Raw genomic sequence first — 24,472 nt, forward strand, 5'->3', positions numbered from 1 at the left:
GTCTACACCAACGCCAACAAAGTTTTGAAAAATCACCATGGCTGGCAAGAGGTAAAGTTTCTCTTGATTAAAGTTTGTTTAAACCGTTATTGTATCAACCAGTTGTTTCCCGCTGTTAAAATTTATACTGGTTCTCCTCTCTTATTTATCTCTTATCTTTCATAGTTTTCTCCCAGCAACTTATGCATCGAATTACTTTGATCCAAGTAAAATATTCTTTTTAAACTGAAACCCTACCTTAGAAACGGGACGTTGTATTTGTTCACTTTTTAAGTATACTGTTAACAACGTTTGGATATTCACTTTACAGAATCACTAAGACAAAGACGCACATTGTTCTATTTCGTTGCATCTATGTCAAATCTCTTTATGAAAAAATTGAACGAAGAAATGCTGAAATCAGTCGTGTTACACCTTCATCAGTCCATTGCTTTGATGGAAAGGGACTTTCCAGCTGTGATCTTGAGCTTTACAACAAACGTCATCAATCACTTAACCAATTCCATGCGACGGTTTGAATGCACGCCTCGGAAACATTTAGCACTTGGATAGATTACACAAAGGTGCAACAACAAAGCGCACATGGAGAGTAGTGTGGTGGATACCTATCAGGTCAGTAATTTCTTGAGAAATTATTCCAATTGTTCCCATAAAGATTTTTGATAGCGAAACTTTCAATGAAGATAAGGGTATAGGGTAAGGGATACTATACACTTTCTCGAAAATACCAGAATCTCAAAAATCCCAAAAACAAATCTTTCAATATTGCTTTTAAGAATTCGATTAATTGTTTTATTCTTCTTTTAGCTCTTTCATTGGGTAGTATTTTGTGTCCTAGCTAAAAATTTCCAGATTTGGAAGATCCAGAAAAGTCCATTTGTAGGATAAAATTGCTTTTCAATGGTTAAGGAGAACACATGTACGTATTATGTAGATTTAAGGTTAATAATTATTCCATTTATAAACGAGCCATAATTAGCTCTAATAAGGCTTAAGTGTAGCTAATTATTTCCATATATTTTTAATTACTTTTAAAAATGATTACTTTCAGTAACCTCAAAGAAGGCCATGAGAAGCGAAAAAACCTTAAAAAACCTTAAAAAATACCCCAATCACCTCATAATTAGCCTTCATTAGGGCTGATGAGGTTAAAGGTGATAAATTTCATTCTTAAGTTCTTAGAATACCATAATATATATTAGTCTTTTGGGGACCAAACCAAGAAACGACAGAAATAATGTCAAAATTGGCGTTAATTAGACCTAATTAGCCTAATTACGCCCATTGATATATTAAATCTAGGATAATTTTTTTCTTGAAAATCATTTGAAGAACAATTTGATACCTTAAGATTGGAAAATGGACGCTTTTTGGGGTACACAACCAAGGAAAATCGTCATTTTAGTCTTAGTGTGATTAATTAATTATCATAATTAATAGGGTAACCGCCATTTTCATCTTAGGAAACCCTTAATCAATTTTTAGGGTATAGGGAGCATCTGGTCCAGTTTGGTGCTCTGTTCCAATTACACGTTTTTAACACGAATCTACTATTATGGATGTGACCTCAAAAAGATAATTTCAAGAAGAAGAAAAAAAATTTACCATTTTTAATTTCTATTTGAATTTAATCCCGAACAAATATATTGGGTTTCACCTAAGACAATTCGGGCTGAATGTTCTGAATGAATGAATGAATGGAGATAAATGAAAAAACTAAAACGAACGAAATAAACAAAATTTTGCACATGTTTTCCCTTTTTCTTAAATGCTATCGTTTCGTACTTTTTAAAATGAATGAATGAATGAATGGTATATAAGAAACAGTCCAAAAGAAAGTCCAAAAGAAAGTCATTTGCGAGATGGAGTTCGCAAAGATAGCACAACTCGAAGACGAAGCAGTTTTAACTTACGAGCTCATCCTAAGTAGAGGACTTTTGGCAAGGTCACCGCTCATCTGGGTTGATAATTAGTGTGTTATGTTTCAAAAGAATGATTAATAAAAAAGGTTTAGCTTGAAATAAAAAGTGAAAATGTCTCCTTTACAAGAGTTGGAGAGACGCTAATCACCACTAATCCGCGAATCAAAACACAAATAATTTCGAAATAATTGAATTCTAATCAACTGATTTCTCATTATTATAGGAGATGTAGCAATTGTTCCAACAACCATTCCGTCAAGAAAAAGTCGTTCTTTAAACAATCTAATGTGGATCTTCTTAGTTGGATAAAAGTCATACATAGATCTATGGAGTCAAGAGGAAAAAGTAAAGGTTAGTAACACTTCTTTTGATATTGGGACCTTGACAGTCTTCCTGTGGTTTGATTATCGATCCTTTTGTTCTAAATTTGCAATGGACCACGTTTAACGTGGAATAAAATTGGAATAATATTCCAAGAAAATCACCTAAAAGATCAACCTATATTCTGTATATTTTGACTTCTGTGATTTTTTTATTATTTTATTTGTCCGTTTTTAGGGTTTTTTTATTTTCTTCTTAGATTTTTCGTGATTTTTTTGTGATTTTTTAAAGGCTGTACGAATTGTATTGTTCAGTACTTAACCCATCGTATCTAAGTATGACAGATATAACATGGTCCCAATATTTGTCATTACAGGACATTGCTAACGACGTGCCACCATCAAGGACAACCGTTATCGAGATGATCAAAGGTTTGAGGGAGCAGTGCCAGGCCTTTTTAGAAACCAACCCTCCGGCCATCAGTGGTCCTGGACGACATCTACGTATTGACATTTTGAAACTGTGTTAAAGGGATCTGTGTGACATCCTTATTATAAAGGAGCAGGGAAGAGAGCGTGGTGCCACCTGGAAGCGCTGTTTTTTCAACTGAACAATACAACCTTCCAGCCAACGTAGCTTTCTCTGGTAATGTCGTTCTGTATCAGGGAGATACAGAACCAGAACGACATGCGAAGGAGTGGATTCACAAAAAGTATGGCATCCAGTGTAATAAAGTAGGAGGTTATCTGGGCGAGTACAACTTTAGGTTTTTCCAGCTTCAACCATAGACTAGCAAACTAGTCAGTTAATTAATCATGTCAGAGGGCGAGAACATAAAGGCGGCGGGCGTTTGCTAGAATAGGAGCTGCATAGGAGAACGAGCAAAAGTTGGTGAGAGGCTGCTGATTACCAGACTAGAACATTCTGTCACGACTTCATTTTAGAGGTTTTGAGAACGGAGTAGTGCTTTCCTAAATTTTGGAGGGAGAAAAGCCGACAGACCACTTTGTTTTGAATTTTGGGTGTAAAAGGATGAGCCACTTTTCAAGTTTTGAAACTTTAAAGGTTACATCTTAGTTGTTTTTGTTATTCATACATTCTTAGAAAGGTAAGTATTTGCAATTAAGCTTCAGTTTTCTACAATCATCAAAAGTTTACAAGGATTATTTGTTGCAAATTTAAGACCTTTAACGCTATCAATTTATTGATTTCTAAAATGAGACCTCAGATTTCTAAATAGATTTATATATTCATATCTATTACAAAGTTGCATGTGAACTTTGTCAACCCGAACGATGGTTCCATCTAATGTGTTTGGGATCTAAAGAAAAATCGCTTGATGATTCGTATCATTGTGAGAAGGTAATATAAAGGGGGAGAACTCAATTTTATTTATTATTTATGATATGTCATATTTGCAACACAACTATTCTTCCAAGCTTATGTTAATTATTCCCTTTTTTAAGCGAAAAAATGCTTTGACTGTAAAAGGCAGATTTTCCCAATTAAAAAATAAACATATCTCTTTCTCATAAAATTGCTACAAAAATCATTCTTACATTTGCAACATCTTTACATTTTTCTATTCTAAATTTTCAGGAAATTAACGTTAGCAAATCAGTTGTATTGAAATCAGGTGAACTTCTTTTAAAAAAAAGAACAACGCAACGCATAAGGTCATGTGGTGGATGCAATGTCACTATCAACAAACTTCCTCTGACCTCTCCAGAAAATCTCATTTTTATGAAAAAAGAGAAGAGACTCAAAAAAAAAAAGAAGCTAGCGACCGCCGTCGAGAACGATTTCGTCGCCTCAAATGTCCATTATCACATCAATCTCAAATGTACGGGGGCCTGTAAAAATATCCTTAAATCAGAAGATGTGCAAATAACTGCAAAGGAGCTAAGACATTTACAGTCGGAAGGATTCCACTTAAAGACTATATAGACATTCACTCGGATTTATTTTTTCATTTATTGTTGCAAACAAATTTTGTCTTTCATAATTCTTTTGCTTCTTCAATCTTTTTATCATCCATGCTGATGTAATTTTACGAGAACTAATTTTGATAAGAAGTTATATTGGCGAATAACTTTTTAAATATCCTTTCTCTGCCTTATTTTGAGCATTAATTTTGCATAATTTGGCAGCAGTTTCAAAAGAATTCAATTTTGGCGAGGTGGCGGTTTGCTTTTGACTTTGCTTTTGGGAAAACCGTATCTGTAAAGTGTGCCACAGTTTGTATTAGGGCACATTGCTGAGGAGCCATTAATATCTGATGTTTCCCCACAGTGAGGACATTTGTAGAATGTGGCCAATGATGACATCACAACACTGTGGACCTGACCAGTGAAGGTGCTTGTTTCTGCCGTTGGAGCAGCAATCTCATTGGTAGAAGGAGCGAACCTTGTACGGTCAGATGTTTTGAACACACGCACACCATTAAACTTGTTCAAAGTCATGTATGTAAGCCTGTAGGCAGTATTTAATTCAACCATTGACACTGTTATCAATAACTTCAGCTGACCTGAATGCAAGCCCATCATAGGAAATACCACCTTGGTGTAATTTAGTGACACGTAACTCTAGAGTAACTCTGGAGTAAAGAGGCTGTTGCAATGCTTCACTTAAAGGTGTTGGTTCGACATTAACTTGTACATATGGAAAATTTGGCCTTTTATCCATAAACTTGGTTTGAATAATGAAGGAAAAACCTTGACAATCTGATGATTTTGATAATCCAGTTATGTTGATTCCTTGATGCAGTTTGTTTAAAAGGGTTGGTTGATCATCAATGTTCCATGAGGCAATTCTTTCTTCCTTGTTCTCAAGTGCAAAATACATCTCGAAGTAGGGTGCTTTCGACTTTTCAGGATTTTTTGGTATTTTGATACCCGATACAAATGATACATAGCCACATAGGTCGTGAAGTTCTAAAGCAAACAAAGAAAATTTTAATGAAAATAAACATCTGTGCTCATTGATCAAATTGCTCCTGGAAAAAGTCCTTTAAATAAGTTGGGTTTCTTGCTTTTTTTGAGATGTTTTTGTTTGAATGAACTTTTGACTATACTAATTTCATATACAGCCTACTATTTGCTTCAAACAATATGAAAAATCATGTCAAGATAAAAAAAATTGGTGGTGCCTATGTCAAAATGTTCTAAACTTTATTATTTATATACTTTTGCCATCCATTTCTAAATGGTATACAATGATCCAGAGGTCGCATAAGCCTAAGACCTCTCTTCTAAAAATCCAGGAGCACATTTTAATGAAAAACACGTACAATTTTCCAGCAGACAATCTGTTCAAAAAATTGAGGAGCTAAGTACCAAAAAACACTACTAGATGCCAAAGTTTTTTCCAGGAGCAACATAACTTTCTTAGAGAAAAGCTGTTATATTTTTCCAGCAGCATCGTATTATTTTTATTGGTTGAACAGGTATACATTTTCCAGGAAAAAGAGAGCGTATTACCTGAGGACTGGAAGATGGCGCATGTCACGCCAATCTACAAGAACAAGGATGCTCACAACCTAGCCATAAACTACCGTCCAGTCAGTTTAACATCTATAGTATGCAAAATGATGGAGTCAGTGTTACGAAAAGCAATCATGGATCATCTTGTGGAAGAAAATCTTTTATCTGAAAAACAGTACGGTTTTATTGGTAAGCGATCAACAGTCACTCAACTTCTTTACTACATTGACCAATGTTGTGAAACGATGGCAGAAAGCAAAGTTGTCGATTGCATCTATTTTGATTTTGCAAAAGCGTTTGACACCGTCCCTCACAGGAGGTTAAAGAAAAAACTGGAAAGTTACGGGGTAGGTGGAAGTCTACTAAACTGGATAACATCGTTTTTGTCAGATCGCAAGCAGCTGGTCAAAGTCAACTCTGCCAAATCAACAACTAACCCTGTTATAAGTAGGATTCCTCAAGGAAGTGTACTTGGACCTCTGCTATTTGTCATTTACATCAATGATTTGCCAGAAAAAGTAGTTTCGGATGCATTTCTCTTTGCTGATGACACGAAAATAGTGAAGACTATAGATTCGGTTGAAGACTCTATCGCTGTACAAAGAGATATCGATGAAATGGAAAAATGGTCTCAGGATTGGTTACTCACGTTCCATCCTGATAAATGTCATGTCTTAACAATAGGTAAATTCGCCAACATCAAGCATGCACACAGATACCAGCTTGGGGGTAATGAAGAACATGTTTTTGAAGAAAAAGACCTCGGTATCTTGATCGATTCGGAACTAACTTTCGAGGAGCATATATCCAAACAGGTCAACAAAGCAAATTCAATCCTTGGAGTCATCAAAAGAAGTTTTAACGACTTGAGTCCTTCGGCATTTTGTACTCTGTACACCACCTTTGTCAGACCTCACTTGGAATATGTACAATCAGTATGGCAGCCAAAATTACGTCGTAGTATAAATTTGATTGAAGGTGTTCAAAGACGAGCGACAAGATAGTCTGGACCCATACAAATTTTTACTCCATTTCACAAAGCTCACATGAGATAAAAATTAGTATGGTAGAATTGGAGATTTTGAATTTGCCACAAAAAAAAAACCGTTTGAAAATTGGCCAATCAGAATTTTGTTGCATAAATTTTTCGGGAGAACAATAGACATAATCGGCCAATCAGAAGCGTTTCTACAAAAAATTGTAGAAATTTTTGTCCAAAACTACCCGTCTACTATCGAGATCAGAAAAAATCGTGAGTAGACGGGGCCCCATCTAGCGACAAGACTGATTCCTCAATATCGTAATCTCCACTACGAAGAACGTTTAAAAAGACTCAAACTTCCATCTCTTGAGTTCAGAAGGCTTTTCAGTGATATGGTGCAAATATATAAGCATATTCATTTTTACGACCCACTGACAACTCGGAACAAGTTTGTTAAAAAATCCCGTCCAACCAGATTCCATGATCATGAATTTGTTCCAAACTTTGCTGATGATGGTTTTCGTGGGGCTCAGACGAAATCTTTCTACTATAGATCGATCCCAACATGGAATGCACTGCCGCGATTTGTCATCAAATCGACCTCAATCAAATCGTTTAAAGAAAGCCTTAACAAAGCGTGGGAAAAACACCAACTAAGATACTTGACATATTAATATTGTAATTAGAAATCGGTTCGTAGAGGTCCACCTCGGGCCTGTGAGCTTGTATACATCATAATAATAATAATAATAATAATAATAATAATTTATTCCAGTGGAAATCAACTGACTACATTCTGACATTGGCTGAAAGAGACGAAGAGTGAAAGATGGTTTCAAGAATTGAAAATACAACAGATTGCTACAAGCAGCACTTTAATGATTCTTGTAGCCGATTGAAAAAAGCTGTGTTTAAAAAGCTAAAAAGCCACAACAATACTAAAAGTAGTATTGTCAATTCACATTTCAAGACAATACCAATCACCGATATACATTGAGTAACCTTTGCCTCTGTATTCGGCAGAAACTTCCAGGATTATGAGCTTGCTGAACGATCTACCAGCTTTAAACAAAGTCACAGATTTCATGTAACTACGCTTCAAAGACTGGTGGAAATCTTGCCTAGCGAAGCTATATTCAAGCATCATTCATCGGGTGATGTCACCATTAACACCCCTTGGTGTAAATTTTTAGAGAATCGTGAAATTACTGTTGATGGGAATATGGTTTTTTTTGAAAAGGGACGCTTAGGTATCCAAATTAGCCTTGACATGTCCACAGAATATTTGAAAGTTTTTGTTCCGTGTGCAGGATTTGAATAGGATGATGAAATTCCAAGCTGGGCTGGCACGTTTCACTTGGAAGACATAGGTCTTCATATACCTCTTCAAGAATTCCATGCTGAAAAGGCAGATGGAAGTATCTCTCTTGACAAACAATTATTTGATAACACAACCATTCCCAATAAATTTGCAGGTACGATTGAAGAAGGTAATTTCTTACGAATAAGAAACCAATTTTATGAAGTGAAAGCAATTGGACCAGATCCAATTATGCAAGATACACATACAATGGTCAGATTTATGAACGACCTGACCAAAGATGCAAAGAATCCTAAATTTGCAATTATCGTCAAGCCCATTTTGAGAGGAGCTATGATATCTGTGCCGTTAAATCAAGTTGAATATTATAATCCGGTACAATTTCAGTTGAACGAAATCGATGCAAATGACAATTTTGGTACATTGAACATTAAAGTTCAGAATGCTGTTTTTAATGTGCTAGGGTTTATCTGCCATGATGTTGCAGTATAAATTTTGACGCTTTGCTGACATTGACAACTTATGACATTGACAACTCAAACATCTTGAATTTGTTTTTTTAAATGTATATATGAAAATAATTTTACTTTAGGTTAGCTTTTTAAAAAATGTATATAATACTCTTCACTTTTTGATTTTTTCCTTTATTTTAGGCTGAGCGTATATCTTTATTCTGCCAGCCTTCATTTCCTGTCATTTTGTTTATTGAAAACTTATATTATATTATAGTATAGAGTAGGAAAAACGGACGTCTTAGAAATGAAACAAAAAATTGCTTATTATTGCAAATATCCAATATGAGACGATTCCACGTAGTGTTCTTATCCTAACTATTGTTTGCAATTTTTATGCAATTTTAATTGTTTCTATTGTTTTTATTCTGACAAAAAAATTTAGATGTTTGAGAAGAGCACGTTTTTTTTCTCCATTTATATAGAGTTTACAAGATTTATTGTATTACCGCAGGTTTCTTGATATTTTTATGATAATATATAGTATATATAAGTTACATATTTTATTAGATTTATTATATATTGGACTTATATACTGCAGAGAGTTTGATTTGAAATTTTAAGACTTTGAAAGAAATTTTCAAAACATGCCGTCGTTTTTAGGTTTCCAATTTCTGCACTAAGATTCCATTGCCGCTTTTCTAGCGGAAAAAGACGAGCATTTTGGGTAGTTGAAAAATATGCTTCGGAAAGTTAGGCAGTTTCATGAGGAAACACAAGATTTTACGTACCGTTAGAAGCAAACCTTTTCCAACCTTATGCTGGTTATCCCAGGAAAAACAGTGAAAAGGTTCCGGAAAAGTGACAAGAATCTTAGTGTGGAAAACTTATAAAAAACGATGGTATAAACCTTTGCTTTTGGAATTTTTAGGCTTATTTGTTTTTTGGCTATAATTTTCTGGGGGAAAATAGACATGCATCAATTTATTTCTTTGCTTTTAACATTTCATTCATATAACTCTCATTTCATTTTTTTAAACTTTGGGTTCCTTATATTTTTTGAGGATTAATGAGGATAAATCTTCTGGAAAAAGCATAATAGATTTAAAAACATTTAAAATTTAATCCATGGCTGAAACATTGAAAATCCTTATTCTATTTTTTTCAATCTTCCCCATTTTTCCATCTTTTTTCATATTATTTTTGTGATATCTCGTAATTATGTTGCCGCTTCATGTCACAATAGAGTTGCCTGATATTACAAATTTAAATGCTTAAAAATGGAAGTCTTAAATCATAACAGGATTTATTTACGTGTCACTGAAAATTAAGTACTCTTTTGTGCTTAATTGTAGAGGTGATTTTCATGAATTTGAAAAAGAGGAGTGTCTAATAAAGTGGGGGAGGGGGTTAATAATGAGCAGGAGGTGGGTAATCAGAAGTAAAACTCATAAACGGGGGGGGTCTTAGTAAAATGGTATTAGGGCTCCCTACAATTAAACACAAAACAGGTGTAAAGAAGTAGCCCTTATTAAATAAGAATAAGACTGAACCCTGAAAATAAAAACTCTCGTTTGTTTCGTCATTGATGAAGGGGGGGGGGGGTGGGGAGAGTAAGGGAAAAATAAAACGCTCGAGAAAATCAAGAGAAACCGTTTTTCCGGCGATTCTCGGCTGGTTCGGCGAACTTTAGAAAGTTCCGGCTTCAAAAATTATTTCTATTGACAATTGAATCATGCTTAATGGTGGGAATTGTTAGCAATAATGTTTTTGAGTGGAAAAACAAAGAAATGTTAGGAAAAAGTCTAATCAAAATCTACAAAAACGGTAATTTTCGGCCGGAAAAAAAATTCTCAAAAATCTGAATCGGCCACATTTAGAGAATAACGAATATTATATATAGAGTACAGCTCGAGAAACTCAAAAAAACCTGTTGTTCCGGCAATTTTTAGAAAAATTCGGCTTTTACTGTTTGACGGTTTAACCATGCTTGATAGTGGGCATCGTTATTAATCACGAAAAAAACAACGAAGTATATGGAAAAATTCCAATGAAAATCTGCAAAAACGGCGATTTCCGGCATTTTCAGCCGGAAAAAAAATTCTTCTCCGAAATCAGACTCGGGCATGTTTTGAGCATTGCTAATATACGCATCTTCGTGCCAGAAATCAGGAAAAACTAATGAGAGCCACTCTCGAGAAAAGCTGGTAACGAACGGACGAACATGGGTTAATTTATAGAACCTCCACCGGGGTAGGTCAAACAAACTTGGTCTGGGTGTTGATAACCTTTTGTTAACTTTTTCTTTGTCAAAAACAAAAGCTCCTAGAAATACAATTAAAAGAATTAATTACACTTAAATAAAAGTGGTGAGAGTAAAATAAGTAAATTGATAAGAGCTTCATGTATGTGTTTTCTAGAAGAAAAGCTTTTTAAGAACACAAGGCTGGATCTTGGCCAAAACCAAAGAACAAATTAAAATCAATCTAAGCCTCAGATTTCAGAAGTTACCAAAACAGAGATTTCGAACCCATTTTAATGATCTGAAGTAAACAAAGAAACTCAGTGTATCAAGAATATGGTAAGAACAAAAAAAACTAAAGAAAATCGAGAACAGTCTGTAGTCTGAACCAAAATTTAATGGCTCTTATAAAAAGAATATAATAAACAACGTATGAATGATAAATGAATATAAATGAATCAATCTCCTTCATTGTCACTAAATTGGAATTGCAAATTAGGGTGGCTTTCATGCATTGGGCAGCTTTTATTTTTCTTGTTATGTCCAGTTTCACCACAAGCTGAACATACAATGTTTTTTCCAGAAGGTAAAATACTTTTTTGTGAATTGAAGTTGCTTCACACGCATTAAATGAATGATGGTGTAAAATCTCTTCTCATCCAGGTTAGTGTCATGCAATTCACAACATTTGATGCGTTTATTAAGATGCTCACCAGCACAGGTAGAAAACACACCGTAGCCAAAACCAAATAAGTCAGCAAACAATTTCATCAAAGTACTAAGATGGTTGCGCAAATAGTGTAGGTATGGCATACCATGCAATACGTCGGTATTGGAATAGATCAAAAATTTCTGGAAACAATTTTCTTTTGCCAAATGAATCAATTCGAGGTTGGTCAACATGAGTGCAACGAATATCCCTGAAATTAAAATAAAGCAAGTATATAATACTAGTGAAAAATACCCACCCCGACCCCTAAAGTAGTACCAGGGTACTAACTTTTTTTAAATACAAAAATAGACACCACCACCCGGCTATGGGTCAGTACCCTGTGTCTGAATCCCCCTAGTGATTCTGTATATTTTGTCCATACCCCTGTAAAAGTTACTAGAAAATATTTTCATTTGTTGTAAGATTTCTTGCTTATTATATATACAATTGAATAGCACAATGGGGAGAATGAACTGTCAACCCCAGAGTTATAAATAAGTCACAGCATATGACATTTCAGGCTTATTTACACAGATTGAAAAACATTGGTAACCTTCCGGAGTCATAAACAATTCATACCTTGCTAAGTCTCTGAAACTGTAGTATAAGTTTAGAATTTGTTTCAATTTGATATTCTTTTGCGACTCCCATCCATTTTCATAAAATTTCTTCTTGCTGCAAAAAACAAAAAAGTTATTTCTTGTATAATATTTTCAGTTTAGTTTGGATAGTAATTTTTATAACCTTCGATTAAAACCGTCTACCAATTCCCAAAGCACTTAAAGATCTTTTGATCCTCTTTTGTTTTGATTAGAGTGGAAAAAGGATTTAAAAAGGAGCTTTTAAAAAGCGTTCTGTTTCATTACTTTAGTTACATAAAAAAAAAGAGAAAAAGAGAAAAATAATTTTCTGAATCATTAATCTTACATTTGAATGATCTAGGCCTCCTTCCTGTATAGCAAGGAATAAAATAATGTTATAATACTAACCTCTTTAAGTAAGAATCCAACTGATAAGCTAAATAATAACAACCGATTTTTCGCATGGCAGTTGAGACAAGATTTTCTTGTTTACGTTTCACTATTATGTCATGAAGAAATTTCCACAGGTAGCGATGGACAGCAAGAATGAGGTGCAAGGAGCAAGGTGCAACAAATTCAATAATCAAACCATCCAGCAAAACAGGACCCTGAAAATCAAAATATTTACTTTAATAAGATATTATTATTCTTCATCAAATTCACGACACTAGAATTCTGGCGTGTAGCCTATGCTGATAGAGCAGATTTATCAAAATAATGTTTTTGTGATTTTGATTCCAACAACCTTTTCTCGAACAATTAATTTTAGTTTTTCATGACAAAATGCAAACAAGGTTTTACTAATACACCTCAAGTGTAGATTTTGGTGGCAAAAGTTTCTCAGCCTATGCCAAAAATCGGAAATATGAAATAACATTAACTATATCCAAAAATTTTAAACACTCACCCATTGGCCAAAAGACTTTTGGGTAAATTTTTTGTACGCTTGTGAGTTCTTGTCAGGGGATTTTCCAAGAGTCTGCAATGCTTCGTTTCCAAGTTTTGTCATGTCATTAATCGATTGAGGGGTACCAGTATTCAATCTCTTTTCGGACCATTTCTGAATTGGAAGTTTACAGCGATTACATCCATAAGTGTGCGTACTTGAACAACGCCCTAAAATTTCCTTTGTGAAGCTAAGGTCAGCCACAAGGAATACAATTATATTAAACGAGACCATCTCATTTCCAAGCTCAACAGTTAAACCATTTTTAACCATTTCATTTAATTCTTTATGATATTCCATAACGTGAATTTCCAATTTTTCTCTGCTCTCTTTCCCCCCTCCATAGTGTCGTTATAAACTGTCCATAGGGGTAATTCACCATTTCAGAAATATTCATAAGAGAGAATGACGTCTGTTCAGTTGGATATCGCATAGCTGCTCTAAAGTTGTCACCTGTATCTCTGAGGAGGATTGTTTTCTTATTTGGATCAAAACATCCATACAATTCTTTGTTTTTATCACTTAAAATAAGATTTTAACCGACTCTGTTACTCAAATGTTAAAAAGTTCATTTTTGACCAAAGCTCACTGTTAAATATCAATTTAATTGTATCTGTTACTGAGCAACCATACCCCATACATTTTGAATCAAATAATTAAATATTTCCCTACTATAGGGGAATATTTGTTAAAACGGCCTTTTTCCGTTTCCAGTTTCGATGTTAATGTTTTCTTTATTCGTGCTGCACATTATGACTAGGCTCTTCAGTCACGTGACTAAAAATCGTCGCGAAGATTTAGCGGGGAAAAAAATAGTATTCTTCTATCAAAATATGGCAGGGGTTTTTACCAGCTTTTCATAAAACAAATGCTTGTGTGTAAAGCTCAGAGGACTGCCTGAGTTTCTCTCGTGTGTGCTGAATTTATTGTCTTTCCCATAAGGAGAAGAAGAAGGGTGGAGAAAGAAGCTGAAACACATGGAAATCAAATCCATTCCTATCTTGACTTTGAGAAGAAGGTGAGCATAAATTTCTCTCTGATTTCCATCATGTATATTATATATTGTCTAGATATTAATGGTCAAAACTTGGAAAAGCTTGCAGTTTTCTCAGTGCCCCATTTTTAGCCTTGATGCCAGATGCTAAAAAGAAAATATATCATAATAGAATAGATGCTTTTACTCCCTGTTTACCTTTTTGTATGCTCCCCTCCCTTGTCTGCTTGTATCTTTTGTGCGCTCTCTGGGATCCTTTGGTATGTTTTGTGTGGTCCTTTTTGTACACTACCCATGGTCCTTTTTGAATGCTTTCAGGGTACCTTTGGTACGCTCTCCGTTGGTCCTTTTTGTGTGTTCCTGGATACCTTTTTGTATGCTCCCCGTGTACCTTATTGTATGTTCCAGTGTATCTTATTGTGTCGTTCCCTGTATACATTATTGTACGTATATACCCATGTACCTTATTGTACGTTCCCCAGTACCTTATTGTATGTTCCCCGTGTATATACCTTATTGTACGTTCCCTGTAGGTTCCCTGTGTACTTTATTGTACGTTCCCCTTGTACCTATTGTACGTTCCGATCGTGTTCAAAAACAAAGGCCTGTTTTGTGACATTTTCAAAGTGGCTGACAATTATGTTAATAAAATGAGTATTTTTGGTGGCTAACAGTTTATTTTTTCACCAAGGATAAGTAGAATGATTAACCTTTCCAATTGTTTTGGAGCGAAATTAAGTGGCTTACTAGGTTACAAGATATTTCAAGATAAGCTATGAGTCGTTATGTGGCTGACAATACTGGTGGCTTTTTGAAACCAACCAGTTTCAAAATGTTGCTCCTTTATCTGTTTTGAGATAATATGATACCTCTAGTTACCGATACAAGTGTTATTTTTAAACAACCCATTTCCTCCTTTGAGGTGGCTGACAAAACACATATTTGGACATATTTGGACCAGAAGCCACAAATTTTACTCATTTTACCATTTTTTTCATCAAAATGATATGTTCTTTGTGTTACCGATCATCATACAAAATTTCAACGTTATATTTGAAATATTTCCCAAGTTATTCAAGAAATACTATATTTTTGTCAATTTTTGAGTTCACTAAATGTCACACTATTTTTGAACATGATCTTAACCCCTTGTACCTTATTGTACGTTCCCCGTGAACCTTATTTTATGTTCCCGTCTACCTTATTGTATGTCCCCATTGTACCTTATTGTACCTTCCTAGTGTACCTTATTATTGTACGTTCCAGTGTACCTTATTGTATGTTCCCCGTGAACCTTATTGTACATTCCCAGTGTACAACCTTATTGTAAGTTCCTCGTGTACCTTATTGTACGTTCCCCTTGTACCTTATTGTACGTTCCCCTTGTACCTTATTGTACGTTCCCTGTGAACCTTATTGTATGTTCCCCGTGAACTTTATTGTATGTTCCCCGTGAACCTTATTGTATGTTTCCAGTGTACCTTATTGTACGTACCCTGTGGTCCTTTTTGTACGTTCCCGTAAACTTCTATAATGGCTCAGTATATATGCATGGCAAACATAGCTCAAACCATCAAGCAGAGTCTCACCCTTTTAAAGTCTTTTTTTTTGGGAGATTTCAGCGAATGACCACACATATGGCATTGATTACTGTAAAGAGATTATTTCCCATTATGAAATTTTGAATTTTTCTTTCCTTTCACATTCAGGTGCCTGGATTACAAATTCAACAAAGTTTGACGACCTCTAAAGCTGACTAATACAATGTAACTTGCTGGCAATGATGTAATGATAATGTTGCACATAATGAGAATATGAACAAAGATAAACATTCTTGCAATAATTGAACCAAGGAACTCTATTGTTCCAAGATGTGATTTAATGATCAATGATACAAATGTCATGGAGTTTAGTTTATCAAGACACAAATTTCACAAAAAAGTTTGCTGGAAAGTGTTGTAAATATTTAGCAATACTGTAACTAAATGTGACAATTTCGAGGTTGACAATTTGTATATTATCACATGAATACTAATGTAACAGATGTTAGCACTGGAAATCTAAATCTGTAAAGAAGGAGATCCATTTTTAAGTAACTTTTTATTTGTGAATGTTATAATATGGTTGTTTAAAATATTGATGACAAGGAAGTTTTTCATATGAAACTAATGTGTACAACATATTTCGATATCTCCCAAATTCATATTGCCATATTTCCATATTAGTCCCTTAGTAGACAGTCTCAAGATATTTTGGCTCAGATGAGTCTTAGAATAATATCAACTTGTAAATCTAAGATTTTATTTCCTTAATGAAGGTAAAAAACCAATATTAGTTGAATAAAATACATTTATTTTTGTGTTAAAATAGTTATCATTTGCATGCAATTTTTTAACAAGTTTTTAGACTTATATCATCTGTGAACATGTCTATGAAATAACGACAATTTTTAGCAGAAATATGGTTATATTTTGTTTTGCATCGGATATTGCTTAATATAAAGGCTTTAATAAATCTAAGTTAAATTTTAAAAGTTATCTTTCATCACAAAATAAAAAAGTACACTACTCCGAGTTTCATGCTTACTGCACTTGTCAAATGTACAAATAAAATGAATCTGTTTTGAAATTCTCATTTAAAAAGCTAAAAAATGTTAAAAAGTTGAAATAATTGGTGCGATAAAAAATTGATGTGCGTATAAAAGGGTAATAAAAGGTAGATAAAAGGAATGCATAAAAATTCTATCGTTAGTCCGGTGGGACTGCTTTGAAGTTTTTCAGTAGAAATTTATTTAAATGACGGCATTTTGATACTAATTCCGAACGTTTATTAATCAGGTCAAGTTCTGACGTCATAATGTATTATTTCTCTGTCAGGCACAAATTACATCGTTTTGAGCCATTTACATAAGGACGGGCGTGGTCAATTATTTCCCAGTTCAATTTAGGGGAGATATCCTTCAATTGGAGGTCCCACACGTAGTTCGAAAGTTCGGTTGATTTCTTCTTGTCTTCATTCCTGAACGTGTGTTTGTGGCCATACCAACGTTGTTTGAAAGAATTGGCAGTTAAACCAATGTAGTGTTTGCCTTCCTCGGTATCGACTTTTTTGACGTTACACTTGTAGATAACTTCCTTTTCTAAACAATTTCCGTTCAATGGACACTCATTCTTCTTTCTGCAGTTGCACAATTTTTCGTTTTCATTATTTGTATCCACTTGATGATTTAAAACTTTCTTATTGTGTGCTGATATAATTCTCGAAACATTTGGAAGGCAGCTATAACTAACTTTCAGGTTGTTACGATTAAAGATCTTGTGGAGGCGGTGGTTCTTCGGGAAGTTTTTGTCTACAATACTCAGAAACCTTTTTGCTACATTCACTCAAAACGATGTAATTTGTGCCTGACAGAGAAATATCACATTATGACGTCAGAACTTGACCTGATTAATAAACGTTCGGAATTAGTATCAAAATGCCGTCATTTAAATAAATTTCTACTGAAAAACTTCAAAGCAGTCCCACCGGACTAACGATAGAATTTTTATGCATTCCTTTTATCTACCTTTTATTACCCTTTTATACGCACATCAATTTTTTATCGCACCAATTATTTCAACTTTTTAACATTTTTTAGCTTTTTAAATGAGAATTTCAAAACAGATTCATTTTATTTGTACATTTGACAAGTGCAGTAAGCATGAAACTCGGAGTAGTGTACTTTTTTTTTTTTTTTTTTTTTTATTTTGTGATGAAAGATAACTTTTAAAATTTAAATTGGCTCTGATTTCATTGAGCACTCTGCAACATCAATCACAAACAAATCTAAATCTAAGTTACTAAGTTGGGGCTTTAGGATAATCTGTGGGGTTCGACTGCGACTACAATCTATGCTCTGAGCTATTGGAGGAAATATTTAACCACATCTTTGTGGCTCTTGTTTTTCATTAGAACCCTCTTGATGTAGCATTTTGATTTCACCAACATTTAAAGTCTTACAATATTCACGAAGTTTATCATATGTAGGAATAGTGACGTTCTTCAGAGAAAGTGCTTTTTTCAATGCCTTGTATGATCTCTGCGAAAGATCGCAATTACCCATCATCAAAGCAGCAGCATCATGACAATCCAACTCAGCTGGTAAAGTTTTCAAACTGAGCTCAGATACCAATTGGACAAGGTAGTCCTCACTATCGCCAATTGCACCGTCAACAATATTTGGCACTTCCTCCAAAAGGTACTGCACAAAGCCTTAAAATAAAATAACAATCAAACAGATTAATATTAAGGTGCATTCTACCTTAAGTGAATTAATTTTCGCATTTTTTGCCAATTTTGGCCATTTTCCCCAAATTTAATCCACACGAAAATTTTGAAGACCTTTTATTCGCTAAATTTAATACACGCAAAATTTTTGGAAAATTTACAATCGCAAAAATAATTTGCAAAATCAAAGAAAAAAATCAAATTTTTGTGCTTTATAAAGTAGTTTTACGTTTGTCACTCACCTCTTTTCTAAAATTGTTTGATTTTTTAAATTTATATAGTCGCAAAATTAAATAAAGAAGGCCTAATTCGCAAAATTTAATCCACGCAAAATCTTTAAATTCTCGTATTGCGAAAATTATTATACTCAAAAATTAATCCACATGAAAATTAATCCAATTAAGGTAAGCTGGGAAAATAAGATAACTACCTAGACACTACTTTAAATCTAATCTTTTTGATTGTTAATTTTGCTGTGACCTTACTGATGTAAAAGCCTGGCCTTAAAAAGTTATTGTGTTTAAAACGCACAATAACGTATGTTTTAAACATATAATAATGTATGTTTTAGCGTAAAGATTCCTTTTTGCAAGCGTTTTGTGAAAATCAATTCTACTAATTCTACTAAAGAGTTAAAATTTTTCTTACTTTTGAAATTCTCCAAATGATGTTTGATTGGCCATTTCAAGAATCGTTTCGTTTCGTTTTCTGGCCGCTTTATCGCAAAGATTGCTAGTTGGCCCTGCATTTCTTTTTAAAATATTGTTTACTTTGGAGAGGGTTTCATTGGAAGAGGATTTCCAGTCTCAATCCATAGTTTCGACACTCTTGGAGCTGGGGTTTGTTGTGATTTCTTTCAAAACTTCAGACTTTGTTAAACCAAAAAATTCATAGCCAGAACATTTATTCTTTTTAGGTAGTTTGAATGTATCAAAGACTTTATCCTTTACCTCTTTGATTGAATGTGAGTGATATTCAAAGTCATATTGATGAGGGTTTGTGACACCGTGAAATAAGGGTCCGTTATTAGTTTCAGTTATATTTAAGTGAATGTTGCATAAACTTTCTAATTGTGGGATATAAATTGATCGCAAGGCTTCATATCTAGGTCGAAGATATATTTTTGTTTTTGAACTTCTTACTTGATATGTATATAATGAATTATCCAAAACTTTTCCAAAGGATAAAACTTTAGCCTAATTGTTTTTTCCTTTTCCAATAGTCAACGTTTGAAAAATGCTTTCAGTTGCTACAGATTCAGGTTCAAATTCACTAGGAGTCTCGATATTCTTGTCATCAAAGTTACTTTCATCCTCTACGTATTGCTGCTGTGTAGTAGATTTGAGTTAGTGTATATCTTTAGTGTATATTCCAAAAAAACGATTACCGACAATTGTCCCTTTAATTCTTAGACCAGTTTCAACATAGACATCTTTGGCAAGACTTGTTGGGTTTTTTGCACTTTTTCGCTTGCATGTCCAAGCTTTTTCAAGTTGAATTTCGTTTCCATTGAGACGTCTAATTTCCGCACGAAATGATGGCAAACAATCAACACCTTTTACTATACTTAGCGTAACATCAAATTCATCATTATCAGTTTTAATTTTTCTTTTGGCAACATATCCATTTGAGTAAACAACACCTGACTCTGTGAACCAACCAGGAGAAAAAATGCCTTCGTTTCTGTCAAACCATTCTAAGCAGCCTATGTTGACGATTCCATGCCAAATATTACTGTTTTTCTTATTCATGTTTTTCTTATCTATGATGGAGAGTTTTTAGAAATGATCAGTGTTATGGTGGTAATTTTTTTTTAAATGCCAGCACCTGACCTGACCTGCCTGTGCTGTGAGCTTCCTCTACACAAATTTTCTTACACTACAGTGCCATTTTTGAACTCAGAAAAAATCCGCCATTTTGAATTCAAGAATACAAAATACAGAACGAATTTCAGTGATTTGTATATATGTTCAAAAATATCATAATACCTATGAAAAATAGTGCCTAACATCAATAAACCTGTTATATTTAACAAGTAGATAGATAGGTGCAATTGATAAACATGTAATATTAGACTTAAAATCCTACCCTAACCGTAAAAAGCTTGTCAAAAATATTCCCCCTGAAAGTATACACATTCCCCCTGAACGTATACACTAACTTTACAAAGACATTTTGACTTCAAAACATGCTCATTCCAAGCTCAGTTGGCTTTATTTTGAAATTCTAGCTTCTCTCTGCAATCCCTACCATTTTGAATTTTTGAATTCGCTTTCCCATTGGTAGAATATCAATGTTTATCAGGTCCAGACCTATTGTTGCTGGAGTAACCGGTTTTTCATAGTTCCGCAGCGTAAGCCAAATCGCGGGGTCGCAAGATCGCCGTGTTTCGCGTCGAGGGATAACGTAAACTCACATAATTTGCATAATTATTCGTCGTTGACTTAATTCGTTTCATATCAAAAATATGAAATCACACCACACACAGAACATAATATCAAAACACATGCAAAACATTATTTAGAATTTTTTCATTTTGTCTTATTTTCTATCTTCTGATTGGCTCTTATTGTAAGATTAGATAAACAAACTCTCTGTCTTACAGTTTATGCGCTCCTTTTGTAAAATATAAAATGAAATTCTATTGTTAAGTGTGCCGATGGAGAGTGAAGGAAAAATTTGTTCATTTTTTTTCAAAAAGTTATGTTTGTGTTTTATGGAAAAGTCAACAAGAGACAAGTTCGTTTCTTGAGTGATAATTTTGTGATTCGACATAAAAGTATTTTGTATGATTTTTACAAAGCTCATCTTTAAAATAACCTTCAACAAAATAAATAAAAATTACTTTAGACTAGCAGGCTAAAATACCATATACAAAACAATGTATGTAATCAATCCCCCCCCCAAAAAAAACATTTTCTTGAGTCTTGAATTCGTATTAGCTGTCACTGAAAATAAGCACCGACAGTTTTATATGTTCTTCGAAAACGAAAAATGTCATTGTCTGTAAAATCGAGCATAAAGTCTCAAATTCATAAAACAACAAGAAACCACAACCAGTCAAAAGCCAAGAACTGTCTATCATCTATCCATTACAGTATAATACAATATCATGTCATGTAATCCAATCAGAATACAGAACTACAGCATAGGATCTGTACAAGTACTCTCTCTTATATATTACCACATACGATAGTCAATGTTCAATCACAAATCTTTACTTTATTTGCCATTCTGGAAACAAGAAACTTTTGCTGTCTTTACGACGAATAGCATTCTTTTTTCTTCATCAGTTCAATTCTTCCCAAAAACAAGAGAAGCACGATTAGGTCGGGATCAGGTCTTGAAAACTTTTTCTGATACAGTATTCCAAATATCACATCATAATATAATCGAAGAAAGATCTTGCATTCAACGAGTCCCCATCCTCTTCTACTCGTTTTCTGATAAAATAATTATAAACTTCTATCGCTCACGAAAACTCCCGATTTTATACCACGTGACCCACTCTGACCAATCAGAAGATCACCGAATCCTGCGTTCATATTATGAACGCGCCCTTTCCCTAAGCCAGTATTGCAAGGCAAACTTAAAATCCGTAAATATAAAAAATCTTTAAAGCGCCGAAAAACGCTATATTGCCATAAGCCGTGTGTCCTAGCCTTGTGAATACGGGCTTAGTTAACTAGGCTAGTTTTATGGTAAGTAATTATGTGTGTCTGCCTGGGTTTCCAAAGTTTTGAGATTTTGTCAACAAGGGTTCACTCACAGACTGTGTCATTCAAAACTGTATCAGACTTTTTTAGTTGCACCAGACTCTAAAATTTTAGAAACTTTTGTATGTTGAGGTAAGAGTTTTTTTTCTGAAATTTTGAGTCTGGATACCCAGGCTAATGTTGTGTAAAATATCAATGAACATTTGATTGCCCCTTTGTCTCATTACCTCAGTAAGTTCAACTATTTTGAAATGTCTCCAACAGTGATTGATATTCAACAAAGGTTCTGGGAAAGGAGAAAATATTGTTCCACCTTTAATCGGGGGCAATTGATAGAAATCTCCACAAGCTATTATTGAAATACCAGCAAACGGAATATCTTCACTACATCCAAAGATATTACAAAGCCGTTGATGAATGTGAAGTAAACGATACTTAGAGACCATTGAAATTTCATCAATAATGATAACTTTTAGCTCTGAAAGACGCTCTCTCAAATTTGATCTAGATTGGTCAGGAAGATTAGGGATGTGTTTGGAGTAGTTATGACCGGGATTCATACTGAAGGCAGAATTTATAGTTGAACCTGCTACATTGACAGCTGCAACACCTGTTGGTGCCATAATAAGTAATCTTTCTTTTGATGCGTTTCTTGTCCCGTACGTTAAAGCTTTCTGTAGATAGAACTTGATTGTGCTAAGGGTGTAAGACTTTCCGCAACCCGCACTCCCTTTTAGAAAGATACGAAAAGGAGCTGACCTCTCAAGTGTATTATTTCTTAGTCGTTGCATTGATTTTCTACTCCAGCGCAATATGAAGTCGAATACTTCTCTTTGTTTTTCGTTAAGCGATCGTATTCTCAAACTTAGTTCTTCATCTGAAATCAATGGTTCAATGGCTTGCATGGAAGCACCTCTTCTGTAATTATTCTCATTTTCCTGTTCATTATCCGACTCTTCTTCACTTACATAATTTCTTTCTTCTTCTCTTACTTCCTCGTTTTCCTGTTCCCCGTAGATATCAAAACCTCTTGGATTCTCATGAAAATTCATCATTGCTTCATCGACAGCATCAGCAAAGGGTTCAAAAACGGCTTTGTTTCTATTTACATTTTCTAATACTTCAGGGAATAGTAATTTTTCTGTATACGTTCCCGAGGGACCTTTTAGTTCGTTTTCATTTCTGAATGGAAAAAACATAAACAGTACATGATGAGCATAGTGCACTGGTTTTTTGTCTTTGCTTGGAACGTGATACCTCAAAACACTTTTAATTTTACGCAATTTTAAACGTTTTTTTTTATTAGACATTAAAGGAAATGATGTTGGTAAACGTTGGTCCATGACCTCTGATGGATCCAATTCTTCAAGGATTTCCGGTTGATAATCGTTTCCTTCTTCTTTGTTTTTAGATTCAAGGCTGTAATTGGCTAGAAATTCCGCAAAACATAAACGATCAACTGCAGCGTACCTTCCATTCATGTATCGTGCATTCGGTCGATCTAAATATCGATCTAACATGTTTCTTTTGAATACATTTCTATCTTCTGCATACATATTTGAAATTTCCTCTTGGCTCTTACAAATACGATAACGGTTTTCAGGTAAATTACTGTTGGCAAAAATAACTCCCGGTGACGTTTTTCTAAGCCAAATTTCTGGAAGGACAATAGAAACAGCTTCCTGTATAGACATTTCCCTATGTGTTCTGTAAGCTCTTGATATCGATTTCATTTTTTCACGCAATAATGCATTTGATTCTAATGCTTCTTTGGCTGCTTGCTTCATTGCTTCAGTTGATTCGTCTTCGGATTTGGAAATGTAAGCACACATATAGGACACTGTTCGGTGGTAATCCAGGACGGGCTGGATGTCGATATTAGCCTCCCATGCACGCAATCCTTCTTCAAAATAGTTGTTCACAAAACATGCTGCTGTGGAGCGCTTATAGCGAGCCTTCATCGGGAACTAATTGTGGGAAATGTTCTGAAGATTAATGATGAGACTTGTACTTTTGAATTTCTCCCATCAGCAGACACTTCTTGGTTCTGTTTTGCAGCCAATATCTTGCGTTGTAGTGCAACATATCCCTTTGCCAACGTTCATAAAGGAGATTTATCTGAAATGGGAGGCTCTATCGGTACAGAAAAACAAAACCGTTGGAAAATCCCAACTGCTGATTCGAGAGAGAAAGAATTAAAACTTTTAAATGATTTCCGTTCTAAGAACAATCACCCTGACCAGCATGAAAAGCATAAGAAAGAGCTGGAGTTCATGGCAGAAAATGGTATCAGACAATTAGGACCTGCCCGTATTGGAAGTTATGCAAACAAACTTTGTCCTGAGCCTCTTCATCTGGAGGTTAACAGTTGGACTCACATTCTAGATGTCATCTACAAAGAGGCAGTTAGGAGAAACAAATTTGATTCCTTCATAAAAGCTCTTGGTAATCAGCAAAGATTAAATGAAGAAAATAAAGAGCCAGGCTGTGGACTCACCTTTATAGCAAATGAAGTGAAGAAACACCATGCTGATG

This window comes from Clytia hemisphaerica, unplaced genomic scaffold (genome assembly GCF_902728285.1).
Source record: "Clytia hemisphaerica strain Z4C2 unplaced genomic scaffold, Clytia hemisphaerica genome assembly, whole genome shotgun sequence".
Taxonomy (NCBI): Eukaryota; Metazoa; Cnidaria; class Hydrozoa; order Leptothecata; family Clytiidae; genus Clytia; species Clytia hemisphaerica.